The sequence below is a fragment of the Arachis stenosperma genome, chromosome 10 (assembly GCF_014773155.1).
Source record: "Arachis stenosperma cultivar V10309 chromosome 10, arast.V10309.gnm1.PFL2, whole genome shotgun sequence".
NCBI classification, from domain to species: Eukaryota; Viridiplantae; Streptophyta; class Magnoliopsida; order Fabales; family Fabaceae; genus Arachis; species Arachis stenosperma.
The window spans coordinates 90,061,297-90,086,396 of record NC_080386.1 but is presented as its reverse complement, the minus strand read 5'-3'; the positions used below and the strand labels follow the sequence as shown (position 1 = coordinate 90,086,396).

The following is a 25,100-nucleotide window of genomic DNA, read 5'->3' as shown; positions in this document are numbered from 1 at the left end:
ACTCTCCTCAATCAACATCAATCACAGCCTTTGCTGTGGCTAGGAAGGGTCTGCCAAGGATGATGGATTCATCCATGCACTTCCCAGTCTCTAGGACTATGAAATCAGTAGGAATGTAATGGTCTTCAACCTTAACCAGAACATCCTCTACAAGTCCATAGGCTTGTTTTCTTGAGTTGTCTGCCATCTCTAGTGAGATTTTTGCAGCTTGCACCTCAAATATCCTTAATTTCTCCATTACAGAGAGGGGCATGAGGTTTACACTTGACCCCAAGTCACACAAGGCCTTCTTGAAGGTCATGGTGCCTATGGTACAAGGTATAGAAAACTTCCCAGGATCTTGCCTCTTTTGAGGCAATTGCTGCCTAGACAAGTTATCCAGTTCTTTGGTGAGCAAAGGGGGTTCATCCTCCCAAGTCTCATTTCCAAATAACTTGTCATTCAGCTTCATGATTGCTCCAAGGTATTTAGCAACTTGCTCCTCAGTGACATACTCCTCCTCTTCAGAGGAAGAATACTCATCAGAGCTCATGAAAGGCAGTAGTAAGTCCAAGGGAATCTCTATGGTCTCAGTTTGAGCCTCAGACTCCCAAGGTTCCTCATTGGGGAACTCATTGGAGGCCAGTGGACGTCCAGTGAGGCCTTCCTCAGTGGCGTTCACTGCCTCTTCTTCCTCCCAGAATTCGGCCATATTTATGGCTTTGCACTCTCCTTTTGGATTTTCTTCAGTGTTACTTGGGAGAGTGCTTGGGGGAAGTTCAGTAATTTTCTTGCTCAGCTGACCCACTTGTCCTTCCAAATTCCTAATGGAGGATCTAGTTTCAGTCATGAAACTTTGAGTGGTTTTGATTAGATCAGAGACCATTGTTGCTAAGTCAGAAGTATTCTGCTTAGAACTCTCTGTCTGTTGCTGAGAAGATGATGGAAAAGGCTTGCCATTGCTAAACCTGTTTCTTCCACCATTATTGTTATTGAAACCTTGTTGAGGTCTCTCTTGATTCTTCCATGAGAGATTTGGGTGATTTCTCCATGAAGAATTATAGGTGTTTCCATAGGGTTCTCCTAGGTAATTCACCTCTTCCATGGAAGGGTTCTCAGGATCATAAGCTTCTTCCTCAGATGAAGCATCCTTAGTACTGTTTGGTGCATTTTGCATTCCAGACAGACTTTGAGAAATCAAATTGACTTGTTGAGTCAATATCTTGTTCTGAGCCAATATGGCATTCAGAGTGTCAATCTCAAGAACTCCTTTCTTCTGACTAGTCCCATTGTTCACAGGATTTCTTTCAGAAGTGTACATGAATTGGTTATTTGCAACCATTTCAATCAATTCTTGAGCTTCTGCAGGCGTCTTCTTCAGATGAAGAGATCCTCCAGCAGAGCTATCCAAAGACATCTTGGATAGTTCAGAGAGACCATCATAGAAAATACCTATGATGCTCCATTCAGAAAGCATGTCTGAAGGACATCTTCTGATTAATTGTTTGTATCTTTCCCAAGCTTCATAGAGGGATTCTCCATCCTTCTTTCTGAAGGTTTGGACTTCCACTCTAAGCTTACTCCATCTTTGTGGTGGAAAGAACTTTGCCAAGAAGGCATTGACTAGCTTTTCCCAAGAGTCCAGGCTTTCTTTAGGTTGGGAGTCCAACCATATTCTAGCTCTGTCTCTTACAGCAAAAGGGAATAGCATCAGTCTATAGACCTCAGGGTTAACTCCATTAGTCTTGACTGTGTCACAGATTTGCAAGAACTCAGCTAAAAACTGATGAGGATCTTCCATTGGAAGTCCATGAAACTTGCAATTCTGTTGCATTAGAGAAACTAATTGAGGCTTAAGCTCAAAGTTGTTTGCTCCAATGGCAGGGATAGAGATGCTTCTCCCATAGAAATCAGGAGTAGGTGCAGTAAAGTCACCCAGCACCTTCCTTGCATTGTTTGCATTATTGTTGTTTTCGGCTGCCATATCTTCTTCTTCCTTGAAGAATTCGGTCAGGTCCTCTAAAGAGAGTTTTGTTTTGGCTTCTCTTAGCTTTCTCTTCAAGGTCCTTTCGGGTTCAGGATCAGCCTCAACAAGAATGCCTTTGTCTCTGCTCCTGCTCATATGAAAGAGAAGAGAAACAGAAAGTGTGGAATCCTCTATGTCACAGTATAGAGATTCCTTGAAATGTCAGAGGAAAAGAGAAATAGAAAGAAGAAGGAGAAGAAGAATTCGAACTTTAATTAGATAAGGTTCGAATTGTGCATTTAGAAGGAGTGGTACTCCATAAATAGAAGGATGTGGGAAGGAGGGAAGAGAATTTTCGAAAATTCATTAAAATATTTTGAAAACATTTTTGAAAACATTAATTGATTTTCGAAAATCAAAGTGGAAAAGAAATCAAGTGATTTTTGAAAAAAAAGATTTTAAAATTAGAAATTAAAAAGATTTGATTGAAAACTATTTTGGAAAAGATGTGGTTAAAAAGATTTAATTGAAAAGTTATGGTTTTAAAAAGATGTGATTGAGAAGATATGATTTGAAAACAATTTTAAAAGATATGATTTGAAAACAATTTGAAAAGATATGATTTTAAAAATTAATGACTTGCCTAACAAGAAAAGATATGATTCAAACATAAAACCTTTCTCAACAGAAAAGGCAACAATTTTTGAGATGTTCAATCAAATCATTAATTGTTAGTAAGTATCTTTTAAAAAGGAAAGAAATTGATTTTGAAAACATTTGATTGAAAAGATTTGATTTGAAAAAGATTTGATTTTGAAAAACTAAAAAAAATTGATTTGAAAACAAAATCTTCCCCCTAGCACCATCCTGGCGTTAAACGCCCAGAATGGTATACATTCTGGCGTTTAACGCCCAAAATGCTACCTCTTTGGGCGTTAAACGCCCAACCAGGTGCCCTGGCTGGCGTTTAAACGCCAGTCTGCCTTCTTCACTGGGCATTTTTGAATGCTCAGCTTTTTCTGTATAATTCCTCTGCAGTATGTTCTGAATCTTCAATTCTTTGTATCATTGACTTGAAAAGACACAAATTAAAAATATTTTTGGATTTTTTAATAATCAAAATGCAAAAGGAATCAATTAACAATGCATGCAAGACACCAAACTTAGCAGTTTGTATACTACTGACACTAACAATATGAGAATGCATATGAGACACACAAAATACTTCAAGTCAATAGAATTCAAAGATCAAAACAAAGAAATATATGCATGGATTCGAAAATTATAACAAAAACATGCATTTGACACCAAACTTAGGATGAGACACTGAACTTAAGCAAGAAACATCAAATATTTTTGGTCTTTTTGATTTTGTAATTTTTTTGTGTTTTTCGAAAATTAAGTAGGAAAAGGTATCAAAATTCTTAATGAGAATTCCAGGAATCAGTGCAATGCTAGTCTAAGACTCCGGTCCAGGAATTAGACATGGCTTCACAGCCAGCCAAGCTTTCAAAGAAAGCTTCGGTCCAAAACACTAGACATGGCCAGAGGTCAGCCAAATCTTAGCAGATCACTGCTCCAAGAGCAAAATTGATGAAAATCAACAAGCTCTTGTGGTGATAAGTTGAAACCTCGGTCCAATGAGATTAGACATGGCTTCTCAGCCAGCCAGATTTCAACAAATCATCATGAAACTCTAGAATTCATCTTCAAGAATTTCGAAAAAAATAATACCTAATCTAAGCAACAAGATGAACCGTCAGTTGTCCAGCCTAAACAATCCCGGGCAATAACACCAAAAACTTGATGTTGTTGCCGGATCTTGGCACTGATGTTACCAAAAGCTTGCTCAAAACTTGAACAATCCCCGGCAACGGCGCCAAAAACTTGGTGCGCGAAATTGTGAACAATACTTTTTCACAACTCAAATAATCCCCGGTAATGGCTCCAAAAACTTGGTGGCTCAATACCATTGCATTACACAACTTCGCACAACTAACCAGCAAGTGCACTGGGTCGTCCAAGTAATAAACCTTACGTGAGTAAGGGTCGATCCCACGGAGATTGTTAGTATTGAAGCAAGCTATGGTCATCTTGTAAATCTGAGTCAGGCAAACTCAAATATATATGATGATGAACGAAAATAACATAAAAGATAAGGATAGTGATACTTATGTATATCATTGGTGTAAGAGCTTCAGACAAGTGTATGAAGATGCCTTCCCTTCCGTCTCTCTGCTTTCCTAATGCCTTCATCCAATCCTTTCTTACTCCTTTCCATGGCAAGCTCGTGTAGGGTTTCACTGTTGTCAGCAGCTACCTCCCATCCGCGCAGTGAAAGCTAATGCACACACTCTGTCACAGTGCTGCCAATCACCGGTTTGGTTCCCTCCCCTACCGGAATAGAATAACTCTTTTGCGTCTGTCACTAACGCCCAGTAGGTTACAGGTTGAAGCACGTCACAGTCATTCAATCATTGAATCCTACTCAGAATACCACAGACAAGGTTTAGACCTTCCGGATTCTCTTGAATGCCGCCATCAGGTCCTGCCTATACCACGAAGATTCCGAAGAATCCAAGAGATATTCACTAAGCCTCAGATGCTTGTAGAACAAGAATGGTTGTCAGTCACCTTGTTCATGGGTGAGAATGGTGATGGGCGTCAATCATCACCTTTATCATGTTGAAGAACAAGTGATATCTTGGATAAAGAACAAGCGGAATTGAATGGAAGAACAATAGTAATTGCATTAATACTCGAGGTACAGCAGAGCTCCACACCTTAATCTATGGTGTGTAGAAACTCCACCGTTGAAAATACATAAGCATAAGGTCTAGGCATGGCCGAATGGCCAGCCTCCCAATGATCTAAGATAGCATAAAACTCAAAGATGGCTACCAAGATGTCTATCTAATACAATAGTAAAAGGTCCTACTTATAGAAAACTAGTACATAGATGAGTAAATGACATAAAAATCCACTTCCGGGCCCACTTGGTGTGTGCTTGGGCTGAGCAATGAAGAAATTTCGTGTAGAGACTCTCCTTGGAGTTAAACGCCAGCTTTAGTGCCAGTTTGGGCGTTTAACTCCCAATTAGGTGCCAGTTCCGGCGTTTAACGCTGGAATTTCTTGAGGTGACTTTGAACGCCGGTTTGGGCCATCAAATCTTGGGAAAAGTATGGACTATTATATATTGCTGGAAAGCCCAGGATGTCTACTTTCCAACGCCGTTGAGAGCGCGCCAATTGGGCTTCTGTAGCTCCAGAAAATCCGCTTCGAGTGCAGGGAGGTCAGAATCCAACAGCATCTGCAGTCCTTTTGAGTCTCTGGATCAGATTTTTGCTCAGGTCCCTCAATTTCAGCCAGAAAATACCTGAAATCACAGAAAAACACACAAACTCATATTAAAGTCCAGAAAAGTGAATTTTAACTAAAAACTAATAAAAATATACTAAAAACTAACTAGATCATATCAAAAACATACTAAAAACAATGCCAAAAAGCATACAAATTATCCGCTCATCAATGAGCCAGGTTATTTTCCTCGGCCTACTGAGAGGCAAATGTCCCATTTACGCTCTCTTCATATCATCACTGTACTGAATGGATTTAAAATAAGCAAGGTGTTGATTGATGGCGGGGCAGCGATTAGTCTTTTGCCTGAGAGGATGTTGGGAAAAGTAGGAAAGCATCCTGATGATTTGGTCCCTACAAATATTGCTGTGACTGATTTTAGTGGGACTTCTATGCCAGCAAGAGGGTTAGTCACTTTGACTGTAAAAGTGGGGTCATCAGAAAGGCACTACGTGTTTGTAGTGGTGCCATTGAAGGTCAGTTATAATGCCTTGTTGGGTAGGGATTGGATCCATGGTGTAGGTGCGGTACCTTCTACATGCATCAGAGCGTGCTTCTATGGACTAAGGAAGGCAAACCTGAAGTTGTCAAAGCAAATTCGAATTTATATGTCGAACAGATGCATGTCGATTTTAGGATATATAACCGCAAGTTAAAATCTTTAAATGTTGATCGATCTCTAAATCCTTACAATTGTGAAGGGTGTTATCTGACTTCGGAAGGCCTTTCGGTGAAGCTGCGTTATCCAGACTTGGGTTTCGAGCCAACAGGTTGGGATTGTCTTTCTTAAAGACCTTGAAAGCTGAACTATGGACCTGGTTGAGGAGGTTTTCGACTACTGATAGGTAAAATTGTGACTCATACTTTTCACAACTCGAACAATTCCTAGTAATGGCTCCAAAAACTTGGTGCACAATACTATGGTTCACACACATTCTTCAAAACTTCGCACAACTAACCAGCAAGTGCACTGGGTCGTCCAAGTAATAAACCTTACGTGAGTAAGGGTCGATCCCACGGAGATTGTTGGTATGAAGCAAGCTATGGTCATCTTGCAAATCTCAGTCAGGCGGATAATAATGGTTATAATGGTTTTCGAATATAAAGATAAATAAAGCATAAAATAAAGATAGAGATACTTATGTAATTCATTGGTGGGAATTTCAGATAAGTGCATGAAGATACTGTGTTCCTTCTGAATCTCTGCTTTCCTACTGCTTTTATCCAATCATTATTACTCCTTTCCATGGCAAGCTGTATGTAGGGCGTCACCATTGTCAATGGCTACTTCCCATCCTCTCAGTGAGAATGGTCCAAATACACTGTCAAAGCATGGCTAATCATCTGTCGGTTCTCGATCATGTTGGAATAGAATCCAGTGATTCTTTTGCGTCTGTCACTACGCCCAACACTCGCGAGTTTGAAGCTCTTCACAGTCATTTCATCTCAGATCCTACTCGGAATACCACATACAAGGTTTAGACTTTCTGGATCTTAGGAATGGCCGCCAATAATTCTAGCTTATACCACGAAGACTCCGATCTTTCGGAATGGAGGCTAAGAGATACGCGCTCAATCTAAGGTAGAACGGAAGTGGTTGTCAGGCACGCGTTCATAGGTGAGAATGATGATGAGTGTCACAGATCATCACATTCATCATGTTGAAGTGCAGCGAATATCTTAGAATAAGAATAAGCTGAATTGAATAGAAGAATAATAGTAATTGTATTAATACTTGAGGAACAGCAGAGCTCCACACCTTAATCTATGGTGTGTAGAAACTCCACCGTTGAAAATACATAAGTGATAATGGTTCAGGCATGGCCGAATGGCCAGCCTCCACAGAAGCCTAAGATAGCATAACTGATCAAAGATCTGGTCAAAGACAGACGCCTAGTACAATAGTAAAAAGTTATATTTATACTAAACTAGCTACTAGGGTTACAGAGATAAGTAATTGATGTAGAAATCCACTTCCGGGGCCCACTTGGTGTGTGCTTGAGCTGAGCTTGAGCTTTACATGTGCAGAGGCTTCTGTTGGAGTTAAATGCCAAGTTGTAACGTGTTTTTGGCGTTTAACTCTGGTTTGTGACGTGTTTCTGGCGTTTTACTCCAGAATGCAGCATGGAACTGGCGTTGAACGCCAATTTGCATCGTCTAAACCCGAATAAAGTATGAACTATTATATATTTCTGAAAATCCCTGGATGTCTACTTTCCAACGCAGCCATTTGGAGTTTTGTAGCTCCAGAAAATCCATTTCGAGTGCAGGGAGGTCAGAATCCAACAGCATCTGTAGTCCTTTTTCAGCCTCCTATCAGATTTTTGCTCAGGTCCCTCAATTTCAGCCAGAAAATACCTGAAGTCATAGAAAAACACACAAACTCATAGTAAAGTCCAGAAATGTGAATTTTGCATAAAAACTAATAAAAATATCCCTAAAAGTAGCTAGATCTTACTAAAAACTACCTAAAAACAATGCCAAAAAGCGTATAAATTATCCGCTTATCACAACACCAAACTTAAATTGTTGCTTGTCCCCAAGCAACTGAAAATCAAATAGGATAAAGAGAATAGAATATACTATAAATCTCAAAATATAAATGAATATTAGTTCTAATTAGATGAGCGGTATTTGTAGCTTTTTGCTTCTGAACAGTTTTGGCATCTCACTTTATCCTTAGAAGTTTAGAATGATTGGCATCCATAGGAACTCAGAGTTCAGATAGTGTTATTGATTCTCCTAGTTAAGTATGTTGATTCTTGAACACAGCTACTTTTATGAGTCTTGTCCATGGCCCGAAGCACTTTGTTTTCCAGTATTACCACCGGATACATAAATGCCACAGACACATGACTGGGTGAACCTTTTCATATTGTGACTCAGCTTTGCTAAAGTCCCCAGTTAAAGGTGTCTAGAGCTCTTAATCACACTCTTTTTGCTTTGGATCACGACTTTAACCACCCAGTCTCAAGCTTTTCACTGGGACCTTCATGACACAAGCACATGGTTAGGGACGACTTGATTTACCTACTTAGGCCTGGATTTTATTTCCTTGGGGCCTCCTATCCATTGATGCTCAAAGCCTTGGATCCTTTTTACCATTGCCTTTTGGTTTTAAGGGCTATTGGCTTTTTCTGCTTGCTTTTCCTTTTTCTTTCTTTAAATTTTTTTTTCGCAAGCTTTGTTCTTCACTGCTTTTTCTTGCTTCAAGAATCAATTTTATGATTTTTCAGATCATCAATAACATTTCTCTTTTTCATCATTCTTTCAAGAGCCAACAATTTTAACATTTATAAACAACGAGATAAAAAATATGCACTGTTGAAGCATTCATTCAGAAAACAAAAAGTATTGTCACCACATCAATATAATTAAACCAATTTCAAGGATGAATTCAAAACTCATGTACTTCTTGTTCTTTTGTATTAAAAACATTTTTCATTTAAGAAAGGTGAAGAATTCATGGAATTATTCATAGCCTTAAGACATAGTTACTAAATACTAATGATCATGTAGTAAAGACTCAAAACATAGACAAACATATAGCATAAAACTGAAAACAGAGAGATAAGAACAAGGAAGTTAAGGAATGAGTCCACCTTAGTGAGGGTGGCGCCTTCTTCTTGAAGGACCAATGGTGTCTTTGAGCTCGTCTATGTCTCTTCCTTGCATTTGTTGCTCCTCCCTCATAGCTCATTGATCTTCTCTAATCTTATTGAGAATGATGGAGTGCTCTTGGTGTTCCACACTTAATTGGTTCATGTTATGACTCAATCCTTCTAGAGAAGTGTTGAGTTGTTCTCAATAGTTGTTTGGAGGAAAATGCATCCCTTGAGGCATCTCAGAGATTTCTTGATGATGAGCTTCCTCATGCGTCTCTTGAGATCCATGAATGGGCTCTCTTGTTTGTTCAATCTTTTTCTTAGTGATGGGCTTGTCTTCTTCAATGAGGATGTCTCCTTCTATGACAACTCCAGCTAAGTTGCATAGATGGCAAATGAGATGAGGAAAAGCTAGCCTTGCCAAGGTGGAGGGCTTTTCGGCTACTTTGTAGAGTTCTAGAGGGATGACTTCATGAACTTCTACCTCCTCTCCAATGATGATGCTATGGATCATGATGGCCCGATCCACAGTTACTTTGGATCGGTTACTAGTAGGGATGATGGAGTGTTGGATGAACTCCAACCATCCTCTAGCCACAGGCTTAAGGTCCAGCCTTCTCAATTGAATCGGCTTGCCTTTTGAATCTCTTTTCCATTGAGCTCTGGTGGACGAAATTGTGATCCATATTCTTTAAGTTGTACTCCTTGTACTTTTATGGAATTTGAAATTGGCACGAGTGGACACAACTCCGTTCAACTAACCAGCAAGTGTACTGGGTCGTCCAAGTAATAAACCTTACGTGAGTAAGGGTCGATCCCACAGAGATTGTTGGTATGAAGCAACCTATGGTCACCTTGTAAATCTCAGTTAGGCAGATTAAATTGGTTTATGGTTTCGAAAATTAATAAAAAAAAGAAATAATAAAAGGGATACTTATGCAGATTCATTGGTGGAAATTTCAGATAAGCGAATGGAGATACTGTATGGCTAAAGAACGCCTACTTTCCTATTGCTTCAACGCAATCCTTCTTACTCCTTTCCATGGCAAGCTGTGTATAGGGGTTCACCGTTCGACGATAGCTACTTTGTATCCTCTCTGGAAAATGGTCCTCTGCGCTGTCACTCACATGGCTAATCGTCTGGAGGCATCACACTGGCCGAAGGCTACATCCCATCCTCGCAGTGAAAACTACGCTCACGCGCTCTGTCACAGCACGGCTAATCACTGGTTGGTTCCCGCTCCTGCTGGAATAGAATCCCTTGATTCTTTTGCGTCTATCACTAACACCCAGCACTTGCGAGTCTGAAGCACGTCACAGTCATTCATTACCGGAATCCTACTCGGAATACCATAGACAAGGTTAGACTTTCCGGATTCCCAGGATCCTACTCGGAATACCACAGACAAGGTTAGAATTTCCGGATCCTCATGAATGCCGCCATCTATCTAGCTTATACCACGAAGATTCTGTTGGGAAATCTAAGAGATTACACATTCAAGCTCGGTTGCATGTAGAACGGAGGTGGTTGTCAATCACGCGCGTTCATAGGTGAGAATGATGATGAGCGTCACATAATCATCACATTCATCATGTTCTTGGGTGCGAATGAATATCTTGGAATAAGAATAAGAGAGAGTTGAATGGAAGAAAATAGAATTGCATTAATACTTGAGGTACAGCAGAGCTCCACACCCTTAATCTATGGTGTGCAGAAACTCCACTGTTGAAAATACATAAGTGAAAGGTTCAGGCATGGCCGAATGGCCAGCCCCCTGAATGATCAAGAGACCGAATAATCAAAGGCTAAACAGTCAAGAGATTAAACTGTCAAAAGATGTCTAATACAATAGTTAAATGTTCTATTTATAATAAACTAGCTCCTAGGGTTTACATGAGTAAGTAATTGATGCATAAATCCACATCCGGTGCCCACTTAGTGTATGCTTGGGCTGAGCTTGATCAATCCACGAGCTGAGGCTTCTCTTGGAGTTGAACTCCGAGTTATGACGTGTTTTGGGCGTTCAACTCCGGATCATGACTTTTTTCTGGCGTTTAACTCCAGACAGCAGCATGTACTTGGCGTTCAACGCCAAGTTACGTCATCAATTTCCGAATAAAGTATGGACTATTATATATTGCTGGAAAGCTCTGGATGTCTACTTTCCAACGCCGTTAAGAGCGCGCCAATTGGAGTTCTGTAGCTCCAAAAAATCCATTTTGAGTGCAGGGAGATCAGAATCCAACAGCATCAGCAGTCCTTTTGTCAGCCTTTTTCAGAGTTTTGCTCAAGTCCCTCAATTTCAGCCAGAATTTACCTGAAATCACAGAAAAACACACAAACTCATAGTAAAGTCCAGAAATGTGAATTTAACATAAAAACTAATGAAAACATCCCTAAAAGTAGCTTGAACTTACTAAAAACTACCTAAAAACAATGCCAAAAAGCGTATAAATTATCTGCTCATCACAACACCAAACTTAAATTGTTGCTTGTCCCCAAGCAACTGAAAATCAAATAGGATAAAAAGAAGAGAATATACTATAAATTCCAGAATATCAATGAATATTGATTATAATTAGATGAGCGGGACTTGTAGCTTTTTGCTTCTGAACAGTTTTGGCATCTCACTTTTTCCTTTGAAGTTTAGAATGATTGGCTTCTCTAGGAACTTAGAATTTCGGATAGTGTTATTGACTTTCCTAGTTAAGCATGTTGATTCTTGAACACAGCTACTTATGAGTCTTGGCTGTGGCCCTGAGCACTTTGTTTTCCAGTATTACCACCGGATACATAAATGCCACAGACACATAACTGGGTGAACCTTTTCAGATTGTGACTCAGCTTTGCTAGAGTCCCCAGTTAGTGGTGTCCAGAGCTCTTAAGCACACTCTTTTGCTTTGGATCACGACTTTAACCACTCAGTCTCAAGCTTTTCACTTGGACCTTCATGACACAAGCACATGGTTAGGGACAGCTTGGTTTAGCCGCTTAGGCCTTGATTTTATTTCCTTGGGCCCTCCTATCCATTGATGCTCAAAGCCTTGGATCCTTTTTTTACCCTTGCCTTTTGGTTTTAAGGGCTATTGGCTTTTTCTGCTTGCTTTTTCTTTTTCTTTCTATTTATTTTTTTTTTGCCATTTTCTTTTTTTTTCGCAAGCTTCTTCTTGTTCACTACTTTTTCTTGCTTCAAGAATCAATTTCATGATTTTTCAGATCATCAATAACATTTCTCTTTGTTCATCATTCTTTCAAGAGCCAACAGTTATAACATTCATAAACAACAAGATCAAAAGTATTGTCACCACATCAATATAATTAAATTAAATTCAAGGATAAATTCGAAATTCATGTACTTCTTGTTCTTTTGAATTAAAACATTTTTCATTTAAGAGAGGTGAAGGATTAATGGATTTTATTCATAGCTTTAAGGCATGGTTACATACTAATGATCATGAAATAAAGACACAAAACATAGATAAACACAATATTAAAAACCGAAAACAGAATGAAATAAAGAACAAGGAATGAATCCACCTGAGTGAGGGTGGTGCCTTCTTGAAGGTCCAATGGTGCTCTTTGAGCTCCTCTATGTCTCTTCCTTGCTTCTGTTGAATGATTCCTAGTAATTTTGGTGTTTCTACCCTTAGTTGCTTCCAATATTTGTGTGGAGGACAACTTATCCCCTGAGGTATCTCAGGGATCTCTTGATTTGCAGCCACTTGTTCTACCACTGAGCTATGACGGCTTTATATGAGTCTTTTCATCTCCCAAGACTCAGAGGTGGAAGCTTTTGTCTTCCCTTTGAGGTTTATCTGGCCTTAGGTGCCATTAATGGTAATGAAAAAGCAAAAAGCTATGCTTTTACCACACCAAACTTAGAATATTGCTCGCCCTCGAGCAAGAGAAGAAGAGAGAGAAGAAGAAGAAGAAGAAAAAGGAGGTGAGTGAGGGGAGATGGATTCGGCTATATGGGTGGGATTGGGTGGGAAAGAGAAGTTGAATTGTAAAGGTAAGTGGGGTGTATGGGGAAGAGTGGATAGATGTAGGTGGTGAATGAAAAAGAGAAGGGATGACCATGAATGGGGAGAGAGGGCGAGGTAGGTGGGGATCCTGTGAGGTCCACAGATCCTGGGGTGATCCTGTGGGGTCCACAGATCCTGAGGTATCAAGGAATTCCATCCCTGCACCAAATAGGCATGTAAAATGCCTTCGTGCATCATTCTGGCATTTAAACGCCCATTGGTGCACATTCTGGGCGTTCAACGCCCATGTAAAGCATGTTTCTGGCGTTGAACGCCAGTTTCATGCTTGTTACTAGCGTTCAGCGCCAGTTTTTCCTCTCTGGGCACATTCCTGGTGTTCAGCGCCAGAATGTTGCTTGTTTCTGGCGTTCAGCGCCAGAATGATGCTCTGTTCTGGCGTTGAACGCCAGCCAGATGCATCTTACTGGCGTTGAACGCCAGCCTGTGCGTCCTCCAGGGTGTGAATTTTTTTCTTCTGCTGTTTTTGATTCTGTTTTTAATTTTTATGATTTTTTCCATGACTCCTCATGATCATGTACCTAATAAAACACAAAATAACAATAAAATAACATAAAATAGAATTTAGATAAATAAAATTGGGTTGCCTCCCAACAAGCGCTTTTTTAATGTCAATAGCTTGACAGTGGCTCTCATGGAGCCACAAGGTGATCAGGTCAATGTTGTATAGTCCCAACACCAAACTTAGAGTTTGGATATGGGGTCTTAACACCAAACTTAGAGTTTGGTTGTGGCCTCCCAACACCAAGCTTAGAGTTTGACTGTGGGGGCTCTTCTTGACTCTGAACTAAGAGAAGCTCTTCATGCTTACTCTCTTTTGTCACAGAGGGATGGCCATGTGCCTTAAACACAAGGTAGTCCCCATTCAATTGAAGGACTAATTCACCTCTGTTGACATCTATCACAGCTCTTGCTGTGGCTAGGAAAGGTCTTCCAAGGATGATGCAATCATCCTCTTCCTTCCTAGTGTCTAAGATTATGAAATCGGTAGGGATGTAAAGGCCCTCAACCTTTACTAGCACGTCCTCTACCAATCCATAAGCTTGTCTCAATGACTTGTCTGCCAATTGTAATGAGAACAAGGCAGGTTGTACCTCAATGATCCCCAGCTTCTCCATTACAGAAAGTGGCATAAGATTTATCCCTGACCCCAGATCACACAAAGCTTTTGCAAAGGTCATGGTGCCTATGGTACAAGGTATTAAGAACTTGCCAGGATCTTGTTTCTTTTGAGGTAGAATTTTCTGAATCCAAGTATCCAGTTCATTGATGAGCAAGGGAGGTTCACTTTCCCAAGTCTTATTACCAAACAACTTGGCATTCAGCTTCATGATAGCTCCTAAATATTGAGCAACTTGCTCTCCAGTTACATCTTCATCCTCTTCTGAGGAAGAATAGTCTTCAGAGCTCATGAATGGCAGAAGCAGATTTAATGGAATCTCTATGGTCTCTATATGAGCCTCAGATTCCTTTGGATCCTTAATAGGAAACTCCTTCTTGCTTGAGGGACGTCCCAGGAGGTCTTTCTCACTAGGATTTTCGTCCTCCTCCTCCCTTGTGCATTCGGCCATATTGACTATGTCAATGGCTTTGCACTTTCCTTTTGGATTCTCTACTGTATTGCTTGGGAGAATACTGGGAGGAGTTTCAATGACTTTCTTACTCAGCTGGCCCACTTATGCCTCCAGATTTCTAATGGAGGATCTTGTTTCACTCATAAAACTGAAAGTGGCTTTTGACAGATCAGAGACTACATTGGCTAAATTAGAGGTGTTTTGTTCAGAATTCTCTATCTGTTGCTGAGAAGATGATGGATATGGCTTGCTATTGTTCAGCCTGTTGCGTCCACCATTGTTAAAGCCTTGTTGAGGCTTTTGTTGATCCTTCCATGAGAAATTTGGATGATTTCTCCATGATGGGTTATAAGTGTTTCCATAAGGTTCACCCATGTAATTAACCTCTGCCATGGCAGGGTTCTCAGGATCATAAGCTTCTTCAGAAGCTACCTCTCTAGTACTGTTGGATGCATATTGCCATCCATTCAGATTTTGAGAGATCATGTTGACCTGTTGAGTCAACACTTTGTTCTGAGCCAATATGGCATTCAGAGCATCAATTTCAAGAACTCCTTTCTTCTGAGGCATCCCATTGTTCACGGAATTCCTCTCAGAAGTGTACATGAACTGGTTATTTGCAACCATGTCAATGAGTTCTTGAGCCTCTTCAGGCGTTTTCTTCAGGTGAGTAGATCCACCTGCAGAATGGTCCAATGACATTTTCGAAAATTCAGAGAGACCATAATAGAATATATCTAGTATGGTCCATTCTGAAAACATGTCAGATGGACATCTTTTGGTCAGCTGCTTGTATCTTTCCCAAGCTTCATAGAGGGATTCACCATCTTTTTGTTTGAAGGTTTGAACATCCACTCTTAGCTTGCTCAGCTTTTGAGGAGGAAAGAATTTATCCAAGAAGGCAGTGACCAGCTTATCCCATGAGTCCAGGCTATCCTTGGGTTGTGAATCCAACCATATTCTAGCTCTGTCTCTTACAGCAAAAGGGAAAAGCATGAGTCTGTAGACTTCAGGATCAACTCCATTCGTCTTTACAGTCTCATAGATCTGCAAGAACTCAGTTAAAAACTGATAAGGATCTTCAGATGAAAGTCCATAAAACTTGCAGTTTTGTTGCATTAAGGCAACTAGCTGAGGTTTCAGCTCAAAGTTGTTGGCTCCAATGGCAGGAATGGAGATGCTTCTTCCATCAAACTTGGACGTTGGCTTTGTGAAGTCACCAAGCATTCTCCTTGCATTATTATTATTTTCGGCTGCCATCTCCTTCTCTTGTTCGAAAATTTCTGAAAGGTTGTTTCTGGATTGTTGTAATTTAGCTTCTCTTAATTTTCTCTTCAAAGTCCTTTCAAGTTCTGGATCAATTTCAACAAGAGTGCCTTTATCCCTGCTCATATTCCTATGTCACTAGAAAAAGAAGGGAGTAGAAGAATGAAGAAGAATTCGGATTTTTAGATGAAGAGAGGTGAATAGAAGTGTTAGTAAATAAATAATTAAATAGAATAAGAAAAGAGAAAGAGAATTTCGAAAATAATTTTAAAAAGGGGTTAGTGATTTTCGAAAATTAGAGATAAATTGTAATTCAAATTAAAACATGAAACATTTAGTTAATTAAAAAGAATTTTTGAAAAAGAGAGAGATATTTTCGAAAATAGAAGAGGGAGAAGTAGTTAGGTGGTTTTGAAAAAGATAAGAAACAAACAAAAAGTTAGTTAGTTGATTGAAAAAGATTTGAAATCAAATTTTAAAAAGATAAGAAGAAAAGAAGTTAGAAAGGATATTTTGAAATCAAATTTTGAAAAAGATAAAATTTTGAAAAAGATAAGATAGAAAGATAAGAAAAAGATATTTTGAAAAAGATTTAATTTTTAAAATGACTTAACTAACAAGAAACTACAAGATAAGATTCTAGAACTTAAAGATTGAACCTTTCTTAACAAGAAAGTAACAAACTTCAAATTTTTGAACCAATCACATTAATTGTTAGCTAATTTTCGAAAATTAGATATAAAAGATAAGAAAAAAGATTTTTGAAAAGGTAATTTTTAAAAATTTCGAAAATAGAAAAAAAATGAAAAAGATATGATTTTTGAAAAAGATTTTGAAAACATAAGATTTTTAAAATTGAAATTTTGACTTGACTTGTAAAAAACAACTAATTTTAAAAATTTTTGACCAAGTCAATCCCAAAATTTCGAAATTTTGGATGGAAATAAGGAAAAGATATTTTTTTGATTTTTGAATTTTTAATTATGAGAGAGAAAAATAACAAAAATGCTCAATGCATGAAATTTTTAGATCAAAACAATGAATGCATGCAAGAATGCTATGAATGTTAAGATGAACACCAAGAACACTTTGAAGATCATGATGAACATCAAGAACATATTTTTGAAAAATTTTTGATGCAAAGAAAACATGCAGGACACCAAACTTAGAAATCTTTAATGCATGGACTCTATCAAACAAAAAATGCATATGAAAAACAATAAACAACACAAAACAAGAAAACATCAAGATCAAACAAGAGGACTTATCAAGAACAACTTGAAGATCATGAAGAACACTATGAATGCATGGGATTTTCGAAAAATGCAAGAAAATTTTTTAAAAGCATGCAATTGACACCAAACTTAAAAATTGACTCAAGACTCAAACAGGAAACACAAAATATTTTTTTATTTTTAAGATTTTATGATTTTTTTGGATTTTTATTAAATTTTATTTTCGAAAATATATTTTAGAAAAACGAAAAAGAAAAGAAAAATTTTGAAAAAGATTTTTGAAAAGAAAATTACCTAATCTGAGCAACAAGATGAACCGTCAGTTGTCCATACTCGAACAATCCCCGGCAACGGCGCCAAAAACTTGGTGGACGAAATTGTGATCCATATTCTTTAAGTTGTACTCCTTGTACTTTTATGGAATTTGAAATTGGCACGAGTGGACACAACTCCGTTCAACTAACCAGCAAGTATACTGGGTCGTCCAAGTAATAAACCTTACGTGAGTAAGGGTCGATCCCACAGAGATTGTTGGTATGAATTAAGCTATGGTCACCTTGTAAATCTCAGTTAGGCAGATTAAATTGGTTTATGGTTTCGAAAATTAATAATAAAAAGAAATAATAAAAGGGTTACTTATGCAGATTCATTGGTGGGAATTTCAGATAAGCGAATGGAGATACTGTATGGCTCAAGAACGCCTACTTTCCTATTGCTTCAACGCAATCCTTCTTACTCCTTTCCATGGCAAGCTGTGTATAGGGGTTCACCGTTCGACGATGGCTACTTTGTATCCTCTCTGGAAAATGGTCCTCTGCGCTGTCACTCACATGGCTAATCGTCTGGAGGCATCATACTGGCCGAAGGCTACATCCCATCCTCGCAGTGAAAACTACGCTCACGCGCTCTGTCACAGCATGGCTAATCACTGGTTGGTTCCCGCTCCTGCTGGAATAGAATCACTTGATTCTTTTGCGTCTATCACTAACGCCCAGCACTTGCGAGTCTGAAGCACGTCATAGTCATTCATTATCGTAATCCTACTTGGAATACCACAGACAAGGTTAGACTTTCCGGATTCCCAGGATCCTACTCGGAATACCACAGACAAGGTTAGACTTTTCGGATCCTCATGAATGCCGCCATGTATCTAGCTTATACCACGAAGATTCTGTTGGGAAATCTAAGAGATTACACATTCAAGCTCGGTTGCATGTAGAACGGAGGTGGTTGTCAATCACGCGCGTTCATAGGTGAGAATGATGATGAGCGTCACATAATCATCATATTCATCATGTTCTTGGGTGCGAATGAATATCTTGGAATAAGAATAAGAGAGAGTCGAATGGAAGAAAATAGAATTGCATTAATACTTGAGGTACAGCAGAGCTCCACACCCTTAATCTATGGTGTGCAGAAACTCCACCGTTGAAAATACATAAGTGAAAGGTTCAGGCATGGCCGAATGGCCAGCCCCATGAATGATCAAGAGACCGAATAATCAAAGGCTAAACAGTCAAGAGATTAAACTGTCAAAAGATGTCTAATACAATAGTTAAATGTTCTATTTATAATAAACTAGCTCCTAGGGTTTATATGAGTAAGTAATTGATGCATAAATCCACTTCCGGGGCCCACTTGGTGTATGCTTGGGCTGAGCTTGATCAATCCACGAGCTGAGGCTTCTCTTGGAGTTGAACTCCGAGTTATGACGTGTTTTGGGCGTTCAACTTCGGATCATGACGTTTTTCTGGCGTTTAACTCCAGACAGCAGCATGTACTTGGCGTTCAACGCCAAGTTACGTCATCAATTTCCGAATAAAGTATGGACTATTATATATTGCTGGAAAGCTCTGGATGTCTACTTTCCAACGCCGTTAAGAACGCGCCAATTGGAGTTCTGTAGCGCCAGGAAAGCCATTTTGAGTGCAGGGAGGTCAGAATCCAACAGCATCAGCAGTCCTTTTGTTAGCCTTTTTCAGAGTTTTGCTCAAGTCCCTCAATTTCAGCCAGAATTTACCTGAAATCACAGAAAAACACACAAACTCATAGTAAAGTCCAGAAATGTGAATTTAACATAAAAACTAATGAAAACATCCCTAAAAGTAGCTTGAACTTACTAAAAACTACCTAAAAATAATGCCAAAAAGCGTATAAATTATCCGCTCATCAAGCTCCTTCCACACATATGTCCATGAGGACTTGGTCCAACCTTTGATCAAAGTTGACCCTTCTAGTGTAGGGGCGTGCGTCTTCTTACATCATAGGCAATTTGAATGCCAACCTTACGTTCTCCGGACTGAAATCTAAGCATTTCTCCCGAACCATTGTAAGCCAATTCCTTGGGTTTGGGTTCATGCTTTTATCATGGTTCCTAGTGATCCATGCGTTTACATAGAACTCTTGAACCGTTAAGATTCTAACTTGTTGAATGGGATTGGAGAGAACTTCCCATCCTCTTCTTCTAATCTCTTGTCGGATCTCCAGATATTCGCCCTTTTTGAGCTTAAAAGGGACCTCATGGATCACCTTTTTCTTGGCCACAACTTCATAGAAGTGGTCTTGATGGGCTTTTGAGATGGATCTCTCCATCTCTCATGACTCAGAGGTGGAAGCAATTGCTTTCTCTTTCCTCTTTCTTGAGGTTTCTCTGGCCTTAGGTGCCATCAATGGTTATGGAAAAACAAAAAAAGCTATGCTTTTACCACACCAAACTTAGAATGTTGCTCGCCCTCGAGCAAAAGAAGAAAGAATAGAAGAAGAAGAAGAAGATATGGAGGAGAGGGAGAGAGGTGTGGGTTTCGGTCAAGGGGGAGAAGAGAGGGTAGTGTTATGTGAAAATGAAGAAGGATGGAGGGGTTTATATAGTGGAGGGATAGGGGTTTGGTTTCGGTTATTTAGGGTGGGTTTGGGTGGGAAAGAGATTTTGAATTTGAAGGTAGGTGGGGTTTATAGGGGAGAGTGGATGGATGTGATTGGTGAAGGGGTAATGGGGAAGAGAGATTGAGGTGATTGGTGAATGGTATAGTGTTATTGGATTGTGTGAAGAAGAGAAAAGTGGGGTAGGTGGGGATCCTATGGGGTCTATAGATCCTGAGGTGATCTTGTGGGGTCCACAGATCTTGAGGTGTCAAGGATTTCTCATCCCTGCACCTTTTAGGTGTGTAAAACGCCCTCTGTATGCAATCCTGGCATTTAACGCCAGACTGTAGCTTATTTCTGGCGTTAAACACCCAGATGTAGCCTGTTTCTGGCGTTTAACGCCAGCCTGATGCTTATTTCTGGCATTAAATGCCAGCTTAGTGCTTGTTTCTAGCATTAAACGCCAGACAGATGCTTGTTTCTGGAATTTAAATGCCAGACAGCTCTTCCTCCAGGGTGTGCTTTTTTTTCTGCTATTTTTTATTCTGTTTTTAATTTTTACAATTGTTTTGTGACTCCACATGATCATAAACCTAATAAAACATAAAAGAACAATAGAAATATAGATAAATAAAAATTGGGTTGCCTCCCAATAAGCGCTTCTTTAATGTCAATAGCTTGATAGTGAGCTCTCATGGAGCTTCACAGATGTTCAGAGCATTGTTGGGACCTCCCAACACCAAACTTAGAGTTTGATTGTGGGGGCTTTATTTGACTCTATATTGAGAGAAGCTTTTCATGCTTCCTCTCCATGCTTGTAGAGGAATATCCTTGAGCTTTAAACATAAGGTAGTCCCCATTCAATTGAAGGACTAGCTCTCCTCTGTTAACATCAATCACAGCTCCTGGTGTGGCTAGGAAGGGTCTTCCAAGGATGATGCATTCATCCTCATCCTTTCCAGTGTCTAAGATTATGAAATCAACAGGGATGTAAAAGCCTTTAACCTTCACTAACACGTCCTCTACCAACCAATAAGCTTATTTTATTGACTTGTCTACCATTTCTAATGAGATTCTTACAGCTTGTACCTCAAAGATCCCCAGTTTCTCCATTACAGAGAGTGGCATAAGATTTATACCTGACCCCAGGTCACACAGAGCCTTCTCAAAGGTCACAGTGCCTATGGTACTGTGTATTTACCAGGACCTTGTTTCTTTTGAGGTAAAGTTTGCTGAACCCATGTATTTAGTTCACTAATGAGCAAGGGAGGTTCACCTTCCTAAGTCTCATTACCAAACAACTTGGCATTCAGCTTCATGATGGCTCCTAGATACTGAGCAACTTGCTCTTCAGTTACATCTTCATCCTCTTCAGAGGAAGAATAGTTCTCAGAGCTCATGAATGGCAGAAGGAAGTTTAATGGAATCTCTATGGTCTCTATATGAGCCTCAAATTACTTTAGGTCCTCAATAGGGAACTCCTTTCTGTTTGGAGGACGTCCCATGAGGTCTTCCTTATTGGGATTTACGTCCTCCCCTTCCTCTTTGGATTCGGCCATTTTGATTATATCAATGGCCTTGCACTCTCTTTTTGGATTCTCTTATGTATTGCTTAGGAGAGTACTAGGAGGAGTTTCAGTGATTTTCTTACTCAGCTGACCCACTTGTGCCTCCAAGTTTCTAATGGAGGACCTTTTTTCATTCATGAAACTTAAAGTGGCCTTAGATAGATCAGAGACTATGTTTGCTAAGCTAGAGGGGCTCTGCTCAGAATTCTCTGTCTGTTGCTGAGAAGATGATGGAAAAAGCTTGCTATTGCTAAACCTGTTTCTTCCACCATTATTAAAGCCTTGTTGGGGCTTTTGTTGATCCTTCCATGAGAAATTTGGATGATTTCTCCATGAGGGATTATAGGTGTTTCCATAGGCTTCACCCATGTAATTCACCTCTGCCATTGCAGTGTTCTCAGGATCATAAGCTTCTTCTTCAGAAGATGCTTCTTTAGTACTGTTGGATGCATTTTGCAATCTATTCAGACTCTGAGAAATCATGTTGACTTGCTGAGTCAACATTTGGTTCTGAGCCAATATGGCATTCAGAGCATCAATTTCAAGAACTCCCTTCTTTTGAGGCGTCCCATTAATCACAAGATTCCTCTCAGAGGTGTACATGAATTGGTTATTTGCAACCATGTCAATGAGTTCTTGAGCTTCTACAGGCGTTTTCTTTAGGTGAATGGATCCACCTGCAGAATGGTCCAGTGACATCTTAGAGAATTCAGATAGACCATCATAGAATATATCCAAAATGGTCCACTTTGAAAGCATGTCAGGAGGATACTTTTTGGTCAACTGCTTGTATCTTTCCCAAGCTTCATAGAGGAATTCACCATCTTTTTGCCTGAAGGTCTGAACATCCACTCTAAGCTTGCTCAGCTTTTGAGGAGGAAAAAACTTGGCCAAGAAGGCCGTGACCAGCTTATCCCAAGAGTCCAGGCTGTCTTTAAGTTGTGAGTCCAACCATGTTCTAGCCCTGTCTTTTACAGCAAAAGGGAAAAGCATGAGCCTGTAGACTTCAGGATCTACTCCATTAGTCTTAACAGTATCACAGATCTGTAAGAACTCAGTTAAAAACTGATAGGGATCTTCTGATGGAAGTCCATGAAACTTGTAGTTTTGTTGCATTAGAGCAACTAGTTGAGACTTCAGCTCAAAATTGTTTGCTCTAATGGCAGGGATTGAGATGCTTCTTCCATAAAAATTGGAAGTAGGTGTAGTATAATCACCCAGCATCCTCCTTGCATTATTGTTGGGTTCGGCCATGTCTCCTTCTTTTTTGAGATTCTCTGTAAGGTTTTCTCTGAATTGTTGTGCTTTAGCTTCTCTTAGCTTCTTCTTCAGAGTCTTTTCAGGTTTAGGATCTGCTTCAACAAGAATGTCCTTGTCCTTGCTCCTGCTCATATGAAAAAAAAGAGAACAGAAAAGAAGAGGAATCCTCTATGTCACAGTATAGAGATTCCTTTATGTGAGTAGAAGAAGAAAAAAATAAAAGAATGAGGAGAGAAGGTTCGAATTTTTAGATGAAGAGAAGTGTTAGTAAATAAATAAAATAAATAGAAAGTGATGAGAGGAGGAGAATTTCGAAAATTATTTTTGAAAAAAAGTTAGTGATTTTTGAAAATTAAGAGAAGAAATAAAATTAAAATTAAAATTTGAAACAGTTAGTTAATTAAAAGAATTTTGAAAAAGAGGGAGGTGATTTTCGAAAATGATGAAAGATAAAAGTAGTTAGGTGGTTTTGAAAAAGATAAGAAATAGTAAAACAAACAAAAAGTCAATTAGTTAGTTGAAAAAGATTTGAAAATCAATTTTGAAAAGATAAGGAGTTAGAAAAGATTTTTGAAATTGATTTTGAAAAAAATATATGATTGAAAAGATATGATTGATATTTGTTTTGAAAAAGATTTGATTTTTAAAATTAAAATTGATTACTTTGACTAACAAGAAACTAAAAGATATGATTCTAGAATTTAAAGATTGAACCTTTCTTAACAAGAAAGTAACAAACTTCAAATTTTTGAATCAATCACATTAATTGTTAGTAAAGTTTTCGAAAATCATGAAATAAAGATAAGAAAAAGATTTTGAGAATCAATTTTAAAAATTTTCAAAAATAATAAAAAGAATGAAAAAGATTTGATTTTTGAAAAAGATTTTGAAAAGATAAGATTTTTAAAAATAAAATCTTGACTTGACTAACAAGAAACAACTTATTTTAAAAAAATTTTACCACGTCAACCCAAAGATTTCGAAAATTATGAGTAAAACAAGGAAAAGATATTTTTTTTGAATTTTTAATGATGAGAGAGAAAAACACAAATATGACCCAAAACATGAAAATTTTGGATCAAAACCAACGATGCATGCAAGAACACTATGAATGTCAAGATGAACACCAAGAACACTTTGAAGATCAAGATGAACATCAAGACTTATTTTTGAAAAATTTTCAAGAGAGAAAAACATGAAAGACACCAAACTTAGAGATTTTTTAATGCTTAGACACTATGAATGCAAAAATGCATATGAAAAACAACAAAAAACACAAAACAAGAAAATTTAAAGATCAAACAAGAAGACTTGTCAAGAACAACTTGAAGATCATGAAGAACACCATGCATGAGTTTTTCAAAAAATGCACAAATTTTAAAAAACATGCAATTGACACCAAACTTAAAAATTGACACTAGACTCAAACAAGAAACACAAAACTTTTTGGTTTTTATGATTTTATTAATTTTTTTGGGTTTTTCAAAAATTTCTTTTCGGAAAAACGAAAATAAATAAAAATTTTTGAAAGATTTTTGAAAAGAAAATTACCTAATCTGAGCAACAAGATGAACTGTCAGTTGTCCAAACTCAAACAGTCCCCAGCAAATGCGCCAAAAACTTGATACGAAAAATTGTGACTCATACTTTTCACAACTCGAACAATTCCTTGTATTGGCTCCAAAAACTTGGTGCACAATACTATGGTTCACACACATTCTTCACAACTTCGCACAACTAACCAGCAAGTGCATTGGGTCGTCCAAGTAATAAACCTTACGTGAGTAAGGGTCGATCCCACGGAGATTGTTGGTATGAAGCAAGCTATGGTCATCTTGCAAATCTCAGTCAGGCAGATAATAATGGTTATAATGGTTTTCGAATATAAAGATAAATAAAGCATAAAATAAGGATAGAGATACTTATGTAATTTATTGGTGGAAATTTCAGATAAGCGCATGAAGATACGTGTTCCTTCTGAATCTCTGCTTTCCTGCTACTTTCATCTAATCATTCTTACTCCTTTCCATGGAAAGCTGTATGTAGGGCGTCACCGTTGTCAATGGCTACTTCCCATCCTCTCAATGAAAATGGTCCAAATGCGCTGTCACAGCATGGCTAATAATCTGTCGGTTCTTGATCATGTTGGAATAGAATCAAGTGATTCTTTTGCGTTTGTCACTATGCCCAACACTCGTGAGTTTGAAGCTCTTCACAGTCATCCCATCTCAGGTCATACTCGGAATACCACAGACAAGGTTTAGACTTTCCGGATCTTAGGAATAGCCGCCAATAATTCTAGCTTATACCACGAAGACTCCGATCTTTCGGAATGGAGGCTAAGAGATACGCGCTCAATCTAAGGTAGAACGGAAGTGGTTGTC

General features: G+C 38.7%; 1 non-coding gene across 1 annotated transcript; it reads left to right on the top strand.

Moving 5' to 3' along the window:
* Positions 1-22,209: 22,209 nt before the first annotated feature.
* LOC130959783 (small nucleolar RNA R71) lies at positions 22,210-22,317 on the top strand. The gene has a single exon (XR_009078849.1). It is a non-coding gene; the product is annotated as a small nucleolar RNA R71 (small nucleolar RNA).
* The last annotated feature ends 2,783 nt before the right edge of the window (positions 22,318-25,100 follow it).